This window comes from Hesperophylax consimilis, chromosome 17 (assembly GCF_061612785.1).
Source record: "Hesperophylax consimilis isolate HC1 chromosome 17, BYU_Hcon_1.0, whole genome shotgun sequence".
In the NCBI taxonomy this organism is placed as follows: domain Eukaryota; kingdom Metazoa; phylum Arthropoda; class Insecta; order Trichoptera; family Limnephilidae; genus Hesperophylax; species Hesperophylax consimilis.
In genome coordinates this window covers 13713739-13728366 of record NC_142852.1, presented here as the reverse complement: position 1 = coordinate 13728366, position 14628 = coordinate 13713739, and the positions used below count along the sequence as shown (strand labels likewise).

Genomic DNA, 14628 nt, shown 5'->3' with positions numbered 1-14628 from the left:
ACATCCATATTCCTTGCGTAAAATGATGACGCCTGTAAATAAAGCAAATATATTATTATATAATTATTCACCGCATTATTTTTGTGTGCAGTGTGAAATAAAATAAATAATGAATACCTCTTCGAAATCATCAACCGGGTTGAGTTTTTTTTTTTTTTTTTTTTTTATATTAACTCCACACAGGAGGCCCTGAAGAAAATAATTTCCCTCAGCGCCTATGTCATCTTTGGGGATGCTGTGCGGAGGGTCTTTTTGTGGAGAGGAAGGAGTGAACATGGGTCTTGAAGAGTCCCATGTTGTAGGAGGGAGGAAACACAGAGGCCGGCAGTTCGTTCCACAGCCAAGCTGTTGAATTTAAGAACGAATCTTAGAAGCGACCCGTTCTCATGTGACAAATGTCAACCGTGTACAAATGTTGGGCGCGCGTTTGGCGTGTATCCCGACCATGCACCGGTGCCGAAGGGATCAATGACGCTAGTTCCTACTCTAGAGTCTACTGTCTGAACCAACTTGTCTCTTCGTCATCTTCTTCGCTGCTGGTACTTATCATTTCTGTTTCGAGAAATTCCAGCAACTCGGTTGGTGGCTCTTCCTCCGTTGCGCAATTCCATAATTTCCCAATGTAATTGTCACAATAATGAGTTTTATGTATTATTCTATCGCTGAATTGTGGTAACCAAAAATCTTTACAATTAGATACTTACCTATTTATTATTTCTGTATGTTATTTTTTTTCTCCAATTCATTATCAATATTTAATATTATTACGATAGTACATACAAAAATGATTATAAGCAATCATTATTAGCCTGAAATTTCCATTCAAACTGACAAGAATCGAACACGTTTAAATATAGCATATAATAATTTGTTATCCTTTGTGCTATGCATAAAAACCTTGTCCTATAAACTTTAGTTTGATATTAAAAAAAAAGATTATTATTAAATTTTTAATTTAAAGAAATTTTATATAAAGATAATGCACAATAACGATAATATACCTACTTTATAAAAATAAAATTAAAATTACAGTTACAAATTAAATAATTAATACCCACAAATCTTCGAATAAATTATCGATTCAATTTTGGTTGGCCCCCTCACTAAATTATGCAATTCAGAAATTTGGTACATAAAACATATTTCGACATTCGAGTTGACATTTTAGAACAATACTTTGTAATTATATAAAAAGTCATTACTGTGTTTCGTGAATACTAAATGTAAATATATGCTTCCACTTTTTACATAAAAATATTCATAAAATACACGGAACTCAATTACTAAAAATGGATTTAAAAATGCGTTTGCGGCGATTTAGCATTTTTTAAATTTTCTATAGGATAATTATTGCATTTTTAATCATCAAAACCTATCAAATATAACATCAACACGTATATAATATATTGATTAACAAATACAAGTTTACTTACCTAGACATTTCGTCGTATTTTTTGTTAAAAACGGTTTTTTGTAAATTCAGGCGCACACACTTCACGATTGTACTTGTGAATAAACGGCGGGAAACAAAACGGTCACTTTGATTCAAGATAGTAAAATATCTATGTAAAATAGCTTCAATATTTCAAAGACAATGACAAGCACTATTTTGTTCTCTTTCTGACATAAAAGAAATAATTAATTTTTAGATGATAGGAAAAGAGATATATGCATTTTAATAATGTGCGGTCGTTCTGGGACAAATATGGTCTTAGGAGAGTATAATGCGCGCACGGCATTTGGGACTGTTTGGGTCTTAGAAGGTCCCAAGGGTTAATAAATTGAAGATCTGCTAGAGCTATAATATTTACAATACGCAAGTCGATAGAAATTTTAATGTTCTTAAAAGGCAAGGTTCATGGAAATTATTTTAATTGTCTATGACATCATTCTTGTCTATGCATAACCTATATATTTTTTGACATGTGCTTTCTTCTCCGACAGTCTTTCTTCCTGTTTCTAAACTTTGTTTATCCCGCCCTGTCAAACTTATTATCCCATGCATGTGCTGGTTATTGGTAAGTAATAATACTTAAATTCATCGCTATTCATTTTGGTATCGGCCCTTCTTCCAGTTTAGTTAGAGAATCATTGGGCGTTTTGTCACAGCAGAATTTTTAAACTGTCAATTTGACATCTACCTATTATTAGATTACAATTTCAAATGCATTTTTCATAACAGTTAATAAATAAAGAATTTACCCAAGATAAACGACGTCTCTCTCTCAACCTTTGTCAAAACTTCAAGGTTTTCTAATGTGTCTTTTTGCTAAGACTTGAGAAGCCAAATTTTATAAACTGATTTATATTAGAATTCCGTTATAACTTGGTTCTGTTTCAGATATATTTGTATGGGGTTAAACATAATACCAAACTCTACCAAAGCAGACCATGGATCTATTGAAGCCAGATACTATATCCATCAAGACGGAATCAGGACTCCAGGAAGAAGATGGAGGTGAAATTGCATTTTCGGATTTAGATTTCGGCCTCCCAGCTGTAAATAAGGAATGCTTGCAATATGCGGAGAGTACTCAAACAGTCAGTTAGTTGCATTGCATACGTGTAAAATATAGAACCTTAAATTCGGAAACTGGGTAAAAATGACTAACTACTCGCTGCGTTGGGCCTACTTACATAGCGCAGCCGGCGGCGGTGGTAAGTACGCGAGTCCGCTGGTAAACTACGGGTCACTCGCCTCAGCGAGATTCTTCTGGTAGTTTCGATGCCGCTGGAATTATGCCTAGGCAATTGGCTAGAACCTTCTAACGGATGCGCGTAATGTACATAGTACAACTCGCAAAGTATTGTCGTAGGTAGCTCACTTGGACGTCGCGAATAGGTAGCTCTTCGACAGGTAGCTGGTACCTATTTACATTACGCGATGAAATTTGTTGCATAAACTGTCTCGTACATTCTCAGTTTGATGCGTTTTAAACCGGTCGGCTTTCTCGAATACTCTAGTAGTATCTATCGCTACAAATTCATAAATATTGATTGAGAAAACACTATACCATTGACTTAAAACTCTCTACTTACGGTGCTTATTTCTTGAAGAAGTTCCCTCAAGCAGACGTCTGAGGTCATTTTAATCTGATGTTGACCTTTAAAACTTCCATCAAAACTCCCGTTTCTCCATTGTTGATCACTGGTATCTTTATTCGTTTTTTTTTTTTTTTTTTTTCAAAAAAAAAATGTTTCGTTTTATATCAATGGTACGAAGATACAAGGCTACCCCATGTGGGTAAAATTGGAGCAGTTTTCTCCGGGTGTCAATTATTTAACCTAACACATGGCCCTTTGTATTATTTTTGACAAATACCGCTTTAAAAAAAAAACACAAATCATCATTTCATCGATTAGAGTGATATCCTGCCTTGGCGTGTACTAATTTAGACTGTTAGGGCAGCCACAATTAAACTCGCGCCAGGCGCCGTTTAGTTCGGGGCTGGCCATGCAAAGATACATTCTATTTATTGTCCTTTTTTATTCCAGGAAGCATAAATGTGGAGACAGTTACCATAAACGCGGATCCCGGACCCCGACAAGTTGAAGCGGGGCTTACTTATATGAAAATTGACATAGACCTGCCGGATGTTAAAGAGGAATGCTTAGAACGCTTTGGGAGAATTACCAAGGAAGCAGGTCAAACCAATTTTCATTGTAAACTTGAACAATTCGGCCACTCCTATTTTTTTCTACGAACTTACTTCGCTTATTTACTCTTAGTTTAGGAAATAAGTTTAACCGAGTCATTTTCATCCGTGTTATTTTTCAGATTTGTCGACATATCTTCAGACGCATTTTGTGGAAAAAGGATTCACTCCTCTCCATCGCAACTACTCCTTCTCTCCTAAGTCAAATTTTGCAATGAACGTAAGCACCCATGTAAAAGAAAAACCTTTTTCTTGTTCCATGTGCGACTATTCAAATGCTCAAAAGCGAAATTTAAAGAGGCACATGATGACACACAGTAGAAAAAAAACTTTTTCATGTTCCGTGTGCAAATATGCATGTAATCATAAGGGAGACCTAACGAACCACATGCTGACTCACAGTGGAGAAAAACCTTTTTCATGTTCCGTATGCAGCTATGCGTGTTGTCGGAAGTGTCAGCTAAAGAGTCACATGCTGACTCACAGTGGGAAAAAACCTCTTTCATGTTCGAAGTGCAACTTTGCAAGTTATCACCGGGGTCACCTGAACAGACACTTGCTGACTCACAGTGGCGAAAAACCTTTTTCATGTTCAGTGTGCAACTATGCATGTTATCAAAAGAGCCACCTAACGAGCCACATGCTGACTCACAGTGGCGAAAAACCTTTCTCATGTTCTGCTTGCAACTATGCGTGTAATCAGAAGAGTCAACTGAAGAGCCACATGCTAACTCACAGTGGAGAACAACCTTTTTCATGTTCAGTGTGCAACTACGCGTGTAATCAAAAGGGTCAACTGAAGAGCCACATGCTGACTCACAGTGGAGAAAAACCTTTTTCATGTTCCGTGTGCAGCTATGCGTGTTGGCAGAAGGGTCAGCTGAATAGGCACATGCTGACTCACAGTGGAGAAAAACCTTTTTCATGTTCAGTGTGCAACTATGCGTGTAATCAGAAGGGTCAACTGAAGAGCCACATGCTGACTCACAGTGGAGAAAAACCTTTTTCATGTTCCGTGTGCAGCTATGCGTGTTGGCAGAAGGGTCAGCTGAATAGGCACATGCTGACTCACAGTGGAGAAAAACCTTTTTCATGTTCCGTGTGCAGCTATGCGTGTTGTCAGAAGGGTCAGCTGAATAGGCACATGCTGACTCACAGTGTAGAAAAACCTTTTTCATGTTCAGTGTGCAACTATGCAAGTTATCAAAAGAGCCACCTAACGAAACACATGCTCACTCACTGTGGAGAAAAACCTTTTTCATGTTCAGTGTGCAACTACGCGTGTAATCAAAAGGGTCAACTGAAGAGCCACATGCTGACTCACAGTGGAGAAAAACCTTTTTCATGTTCCGTGTGCAGCTATGCGTGTTGGCAGAAGGGTCAGCTGAATAGGCACATGCTGACTCACAGTGGAGAAAAACCTTTTCATGTTCAGTGTGCAACTATGCGTGTAATCAGAAGGGTCAACTGAAGAGCCACATGCTGACTCACAGTGGAGAAAAACCTTTTTCATGTTCCGTGTGCAGCTATGCGTGTTGTCAGAAGGGTCAGCTGAATAGGCACATGCTGACTCACAGTGTAGAAAAACCTTTTTCATGTTCAGTGTGCAACTATGCAAGTTATCAAAAGAGCCACCTAACGAAACACATGCTGACTCACTGTGGAGAAAAACCTTTTTCATGTTCGGAGTGCAAATATGCTAGTTATCAACAGGGTAACCTGAAAAGACACATGCAAACTCAAAGTGGAGAAAAACCTTTTTCATGTTCCAGGTGCAATTATGAATGTAATTGAAAAGATTATCTAAAGAGCCACATGCTGACTTACAGTGGAGAAAAACATTTTTCATGTTCCTTTTGCAACTATGCATGTAACCAAAAAAGTCTCCTTAAAATACACATGCGGATTCACGGTGGAGAAAAACCTTTTTCATGTTCCGTGTGCAACTATGCATGTTATCAAAAGAGCGACCTAACAAACCACATGCTGATTCACAGTGGAGAAAAACCTTTTTCATGTTCCAGGTGCAACTATGCATGTTATCGAAAGGATAATCTAAAGAGCCACTTACTGACTCACAGTGGAGAAAAACCTTTTTCATGTTCCGCTTGCAACTATGCGTGTTATCAGAGAGGTCGACTGAACAGCCACATGCGGATTCACAGTGGAGAAAAACCTTTTTCATGTTCCGTGTGCAACTATGCATGTTATCGAAAGAGTGACCTAACAAACCACATGCCGATTCACAGCGGATAAAAACCTTTTTCATGTTCCGTGTGCAACTATGCGTGTTTTCGAAAGGGTCAGCTTAAGAGGCACATGCTGACTCACAGTGGAGAAAATTTCTTTCATGTTCGGAGTGCAACTATGCAAGTTATCAACAAGGTAACCTGAAGAGACATTTGCTGACTTGAAGTGGAGAAAAACTTTTTTCATGTCTCGTGTGAAACATTTCATTTTATCAAAACGCTTACCTAAAGACTCGCATGCTAACCCACAGTGGCGAATAACTTGTGTTATGTTCCAAGTGCACATATTAATGTAATTATAAAGGCAATTTGAAGCGCATGTTGACTCACTACGGAGAAAACTTTTTCTTGTTCCTTGTTCATCAATGTATATTCTCAAAACGCACATCTTAAAAGCCACATGTTGACTAACAGTGGCGACAAATCTTTTTCATTTTCCAAGTGCACATATTCCGTTTATTGGGAAGGCCACCTTACCCCCCATATAGGACATTTGTCGGAACACATGCTGACTCAAGCGGAGAAAAACCCCCTTTTCTCGTTCCGAGTGCAACTATGCAAGTTTTCAACAGTGTAACTTGAAGAAAAACTTGCTGACTTACAGTTGAGAAAAATCTTTTTCGTTTTCTGGCTCCAATTATTCATGTTCTCATAAGAAAGATTTGAAAAAACACGTGCGCACTCACATGGTTTTTTTCATATGCAATTTTGCATTTTATCGAAAAGACTCTTTGACTGGACACTTTTCTTGTTCCTTGCATTAACATTCACCTGCACGAAAACTTTTTACAGAATAAATTCTAGTTATAGATATGATATGTTTCACCTGAGATTTACCAGTATATAAAATTAGTATAATTTTATAATGGTCAAAATATTTATAAACTTTCGATTTCATTGATTTTTTTCTGAATCGCATTGTAAAAGATTAGATTTTTTTAAAACTTAAATGTACGTGTGACTTAAATGTAAATGTTTTTGTAAAAAAGATAATTATGTCATGCTACACGAAAATCAAAATATATGTGTACAGTAATGTATTTTATTATTTAGTATTTTTTTATACAAACCGCATAGATAAAATGTAATCTTGTTTTTATTTTATATGCCCGTAGTTTGTTTATGTCTAGGTACAATAATATAATAACTTATATATTATATACTCTTATTTAATATTTATATAAATGACATTTACGTATGCTTTAAAAATAGTTACTTTGTTTTATACGCGGATGACATGAAAATTTATAAAGCTATAGTGTTTAAACGATTGTATGGAATTGCAAAGCGATCTTGATAATTTGTGCGTATATTGTGAATCAAATTTATTGTCCTTAAACATATCTAAGTGTCACTCGATTACATTTACTAGAAATAAAAACAAAATCATCTATCCATACAACTTGAATAACAAACCTCTACAACCTATGTCTACGTGTAAAGATCTAGGTGTTTACTTAGATAGCAAATTAATTTTTGACAAGCACATTGAACATATTATTTCAAAATCCTACAGAATGGTAGGTTTCTTATTAAGAATATGCAAAGTTTTCAAAAGTGCTAAGACTCTGAAAATTTTGTTTTGTTCATTGGTCAGAAGTCCACTGGAGTATGCTTCCACAATATGGAATCCTCAATATAAGGTATACATAGATTTAGTAGAAAGTATACAGAATAAATTTTCGAAACATTTACTTAAGAAATACAACAAAACTACAAATAATATGTTAACTTTACAAAAAAGACGCACATTGTCAGACCTGTTGTTTCTACATAATCTGCTAAATAATAAAATTGATAGTCCCGAATTGCTATCCGTCATTGGTTAAAATGTTCCAACGAGGCGTACCAGGCACACTACACTATGTCATATTGAAGCCAACAATACCAATGCAGCAAACAACTCAGTAATTACTCGAGCAATCACAACATACACCCATTACGAAAAATTACTACATTTAGACATATTTCATGATTCCTTTCTAACATACAAAACTAATTTATTACATTTCTTAGCATGACATATTTCAAAAATAATTTCACATCATTTTTCAAAACTCCTATGTATTAACAGTCAATTACAATTCGTGAGTTTATTATAATTCTTGTTTTCAATTCAGTTATTTTATATATCCACACACTTCCTTCCTTTTATAATAATCTCTATGGACTACAATAATAGTTACTACGTAATAGGTACTACAACTATGTAATAACTAAAAATATCTAACTGTATCTTATTGTACTGTGTTTGTCTTAACAAATAAATAAATAAAATTATCCACGCACAGGCTGGGCCTTAGTGGGTTCCAAAACAATACTTAAAAAAATATACTTAATTTAATCACTTTTGATCAAAATTTGTTTCCTTTGAACATTACACATTATTAAACAATATAATAAACAACATCATATTTAATAAAATTATATAATATATAATAAAAAATAAAACAAACATTTCTTTCAACTTCATAAATATTTTTAGGAATTCCAAGTTAATGGTTATTATCTGGGTTATAATTATATCCCTTAAAAGGTCGGATTTGTTACAGAAGAGCTATTGCCAAGGACCCTTTCTTCAGAGAATCCCTACCTGGAGTGTCATAAACCACACCCTTCCTTTTGTGTTCCTTGTCTGGGGTACCTGGGGTTTTTCTACTCTTTCGAAAGTGTGCGTGAGAGGTCAAAGGGCTATAGTTAACGTTTGCTTTTCAAACAGTGAACATTCTGAATATTCTGAACATTATTGAACAACGTTCTTGTAGTGACTTCGAGGTTTGTGAGATTTGTGGGAATTTGTCTTCTACAGCATTAACAAGCCATGCTCGTGCAGGTTCGAGTTCAAGGCAGAAAGAAATGGTGTATTTAATTGACCACATGTCTCATCAAATCACTGGCAATAAATTACCATGTAACTGTCAAGTTTTACGCAGCTTATTTTATAATATGCGGCAAGTGAAATTGAACACCAGAGAAGCTACAATACTAAAAATACAGGAAGTTGTAATTTTTTGGGAGAAAGCTAAGATACCAACCAAACACTTTCAAAATTGTGTTTCTAAAAGCACAGCTCAAAATAAAAAAAAAGTAGAAGCTTTCAAGTCAGCCCTTGATGACCTTTTTGATATTACTCGCCAGGATGCATTAAAAAACACTGTTGAAGAAGACAAGCAGTTTTTGTTACTCCAGAGAAAAAAGGGACGTCCTGGCTGCATGGGAGGCGTTTACATGAATTAAGTAAAAGCACAACAACGAAGAGAAAAAAGACATGCAGCTGAGATGGCGAGATTGGAAAAATCACAAAAAAGTAGGTTAGTAGAGTTTTTCTCTCTTTTTTCACGTTTTCCCTATCCTATTTCTCTTCAGATTATTTGACTTGATGCCTATTTCGTAACTGGAATCTTCAACAAGCAGCACATCAGAAGAAAAGGAACAAGAAGAGATGGAGGTGAATTTTCTTGACACAGAGGAAGGAGAACCAGAAATAAAGAAAAAGAAGTACGCGAGGAAGTGTAGAGATTATTACCGAAAGATTGGCTATATTGTTAGAGAGATGTAGTATTTCAGATAGAGACGCAGTTCGAATAATATCAGCTATTGCAAAGGCGTTAGGTTTTGACTCACAGAATTTAATTGTATGGAGAAGTTTAATACGACTTCGCAGATAGCTATTCCGAAAACAAAGGACTGAGCTTATCAAACATAGATTCAAAAATTTCGATTTAGAAGGAGCTGCTGTGCACTGAGACGGAAAATTACTTCCAGATATTTTGAGTAAAGAAAATGTAGAAAGGGTAGCGGTTTTGATTAGTTGTGGGGATGAAGAACAGTTGTTCCTCAGCTTGAAAATGGTACTGGAATTACTCAATTTTCAGCAGTTGAAGAGTGGGGGGCAGTTGAGAAAATCCAGGCAATGTGTTTTGATACCACTGCGGTAAATACTGGTCGCTTCAACGGAACCTGCGTTTTGTAGGAGCAATTATTAGAAAAAAATCTTCTTTATTTAGCATGTCGTCACCATATTTTAGAAATTATTCTAAAATCAGTTTTTGATTTCAGATTGATTTCTCAAATATTTTTAAAAACATTCAAACTGGGTGGTCGAAGCTAGACAAGACAAAATATAAAACTGCTATTGAAGATAAAAATATTAGACATAAAATAGGGAATTCAGATGAAATATCATTTTTTCTTCCAGAACAATTAAAAAACCAACAGCCAAGGGATGATAACAAAGAATTAATTCAAGTTTCGTTAGTTGTGTTAGGACGTACTCCCCCAAAAAATACTTTTGTCAAAGTTCCTGGTGCCATTCATCACGCTAGATGGATGGCAAAGGTCATTTATTCTATCAAAATATATCTTTCCAGGGATCAATTTACATGAACAAATTTAGAAAAAAAAGCTATCACTGACATTGGTTTAATTTTAGTAAACCTTTATGTAAAAGCGTGGTTTAACGCCCCCAAACCCACTTTGGCCCCCAACCAAGACCTACAATTTTTAAAGTTTCTTGTAAAATATAGAGAAATCGATAAAGAACTTGCAGACAAGACACTGTCTAAAATGATAAATCATTTGTGGTACCTCAATTCTGAGCAAGTCGCATTTTCTTTCTTCGATGAAAATTTTGAAAAAAGTGTCAAAACAAGCTTGGCTGTTAAAATTTTACAATTAATTCCAATTGAAGAACAAACATGTGATAGGGATGTGAAAGCAAAACTCAGTGTCCATCAAGTGGATAATTTATTGGATAAAGATATCGATTTTTTTGTTTCTCATCAAACTCTAAATTTTTTCAAAAGATTTGAAATTGATACAGAATTTTTAAATACGGATCCTGATATAAGGTGTGAAAATGCACATTATTTAAAAGCAAAAAAATAGTGAACGGTTTCAATGTTGTCAATGACACAGCTGAAAGAGGGGTAAAATTAATCCAAGACTTCAATTCCTGTTTGACAAAAGACTAAAAACAACGACAGTTTCTGTTACAAGTTGTATCGGAATGTCAAAAAAATTTTCCTGACTCTTCAAAAGCCATGTTATCTAAGCCATTACCACCTTAATCTGATAATTAATTGTTTATGAAAATAATAATAACTTCTTTCTTTCATAATGCTTTCTTTTGTATATTTTAAATAATAAAACTTTGAACATTATTTCTTCTTGTTTTTTATACCTTTTTGCATTTCTCTCGTAAATCCATCATTTTCAATTTGATTTAAAAAAAAAAAAAAATTATAGAAAGTTAAACTTCAACCTTGATGAGGCATAAGTTAACCTTATCCAATTGAGCTGAAACTTCACCAATCTCATTTTTTAGCCAATTGGAGGCTTTTAGGGGGGTCAGCACAAAAATTCCAACATTGATGTTTTGTAACCACCCTAATAGGAAATATTAAAAAAAAATAAGTAACCTAAAAAGAGTATACTACGCACTAATCCAGTCGTTAATTCAATACGGAATTATCGGATGGGGGGGTCATACAATAAGATTCTAACCCCGATCAAAATGGTCCAGAAGCTAATCCTTAAAGTAATCTCCAAGGAACATCAAAATTAAAAAATGTAATACCAAACAAATGCAAAATAACTTTACCTATTTAGGAATAAAGTATTTCAACAACCTTCAGATTGAAATAAAATTATATTAACAAACTTAAACTGAAACTGAAGCACCACTTTCAGAACGAATTAACTGAATAATTGCCTGTTTTTCCCTTTATTGATATTGATTATCAGTCTGTACTCAACTCCACTGTATTTAGATGTTGTCTCTTTATATAATGTTCCTATTATACTTACCTATAGCATAATGGTATTCTGTTTTCCTTATAATTAGTGTAACTCTCTCACCAAGCACAAGAACCAGTTTCTTCATTGGTGAGATGGCGAACATTAATATATTTTGTAACCATATGTACTCATGTAACATCCTGTACCCACTTATATATATATATATAAATAAAAAAATTGTCGACTTATTACAGTTTAGTTGCGGAGTGCAAAGTATGTTAGTTGTATGACGTTATCGCATGGAAATGATTTAAGTTCATTACTATTTTTATGTTTACGGTATAACTTTTATTATTGTAATCACGCACCGATCGTGGGTAATCTCTGCTAATCTGAAATTGAAATCTATGATAGGTAACTACTATTTTATTGATATTTATGCAAGACCGCTTAAGAATATTGAGATAGAAAAAATGTATTATTTATCGTTTTATTAAATCTTATATGGATTTGTAAATTTATAAACAGATGCGAGTTAAAATTATTATGATTACGTACCCAGAATGCTGTTATATTAACCTTCCAGCGGGCGCGCTGTCGTAAAATTTACGACAGACGCGCCTTATAGCTTCGAGCTATGCTAGAGTCAAATCAAATGTCAAACATTTACCGCAAGATATAAATGTTTTTCTCAAAGTGAGTTACGGTAGGGCTATTGAACCGATGACAGAAGAAGAAAACATAAGCTTTCCAAAACTAGGTGTTTGTCGGTTATGTGCACTGGATAAGAAAAGATCCTCAGCATCAATGAAGTGTTGCCGTTGCCAGTCCTTTACATGCAAGAACCATTCTTCAGTTGAGGTGGTTTGTAACAATTGTAAGGATGGGAATAGTGATTCTGACTAAATAGGTCGATAACAAATTTTGTTTTGAAATATTAAAATGTTTTGAGTGTTGTTTCGTTTTTTTAAGAAAGTCAATTTGTTTTTGTTTTAAGTACTGCCTATTATCATTCTTCATATAATTAAAAAAAATCCCTAACATTTGTATAAAGAAAACACCACTTATATGGAGAAAACTTGATGACGTAAAATTTACGACAAGCGCCCGCTCAAGGGAAATTTCTCAACGCGCCCGCTGGAAGGTTAAAACAAATATTCATTATTTTAATTTACATGAAAAGTACAAATTGTATACATAATTATCCAATTAGCCAAACAGTCTACTTGTGTGAAATCTAAGGATACAAATTACCATTGCGCTTAAGATTGAAGGAAGAAACAGAATTATGTGGTTTTCTCTTCCCTTTTGATATTCGCTTTAATTAACTTAGCAATCACGAGAAGCCATTAGGTATATTGAAATTTGATGAAATTATATTTTAAAAATCTACAGCAGTTAACATATATTATATTATATAGGATTTAGCTTAGGTGTTAGCGGTGAGGTTAATTCGTAATGTAAGTTAAGTAATATTTATTTCGCTGCTCGAAATTTAACAAAAAAACCAATATTAACATGTAATACTCTTAACAACAACAGCTAATACTCTTAATTCGGGGGTTCTTGAATTTGTTACCCTAATTTGAGAATAAATAAATTATGCCTTTTCCTAAATAAAAAAATAAGTATATGTTATATATGACATTGAGGCCGCTATTGTGAAGTCAACGGAGGACTTAATTTATTACTTACATTGTGCTATAGATTATCTTCAAAGACATCGCGGTAGATGATAAATGTGAGATCAGTTTCAGTCAAGATATGTAGGGAGATGAAAACGTGCTCTTGCTTTCAAATAAAGGTTTGTTTCAATATGCGGGCTGATGATGGGCTCGAACCGCGAGCGAGGCCGGTACGCTTGTAGGTACCTGCGGATTGATGCGGACAGAGTCGCCGCCCATCGTCACTAATTGTACATGGACGCTTGAATGGGACTGACTCACTTGTAAGACTGACCCATGTACCGCGATGTCACCATGTACCACTCGTTCGAGAACAAATCGCGAGTAGGTAGGATTGCGGCTTAGCTGTCATTATAGATAGGTAGATGAGGCGTACATTTGCCGTCTTACTGGTAGGTTCCAATGTGAGGCGCGTTGCATTTATTGAATTTCTAGAACCTACTCGTGTTTCTTTTAGATTTATTGGTATTATCTTCTTCTTAAATGATATATTACATATTAAAAGAAAAGTTATCCAAAAAATGTACAATTTTTATGTTCTTTATTTATGTATCCTGTATCTTTTTAACTCCTGTACTTACATTATTTTATTTATTTGTCATTTTAATTTCTGAAAAAGAAGTATTTTACCGAGTAGGTATAAAGATTCTACATGATAGTAACTTTTTTCGGAATTCAAACGTTTTAAGGTTGTTTTTAGGTAAAAAATTGAAAATTGGTGAGAGAAAATAAATATCTTCTCGGGAAAAATATTTTTGTAAGGGAAAAACATACATTTGAGTAATACATATCACCTTCCGTAGTTATCGCACTTTACCCTCAGACACCCGGTAAACTCGTAATAAATATATGGTAAAGTTCTCTGGGCACTTAAACAAATAAAAAACAGATACAATTTTAGATTTTCACGGCCAAATGTATAAAAGTGGTTTATTTGAATTATGCCGTGTTGCGCTACCTCCTTCTTTAGCAAACGTTAACAGCATCCATCACCAAGGCAGATGTGTAAAACATCTGCCTTGGTGATTTTAGTTTACCACATCTGCCCTGATGATGGACGCTGTAATGCTGTCCGAAACGGAAAGATCGTAGTAATGTTGGGTTTCTAAGATACCCACGTTGTAGGATGAAGGAAACAAAGAATCATTTCTCAGCCGAGCTGTTGAATACTAGAACCAGGGTAGAGACGCATAGAAGTGATACGTTCTCATGTGACACTTTTTATTTTTTTATGTGAATTGATAAGGAGATTGAATAAAAGGCTAACGTGGTTAGTTGAAAAATCATTAGTTTCTCATC

At 34.7% G+C, this 14628-nt stretch overlaps 1 protein-coding gene across 1 annotated transcript in view; it reads left to right on the top strand.

Annotated features, from left to right (window-relative positions):
* Window positions 1-14628, top strand: part of LOC149416042 (uncharacterized) — a 46234-nt gene that overhangs the window by 14377 nt on the left and 17229 nt on the right. The gene's annotated exons all lie outside the window — the stretch shown is intronic.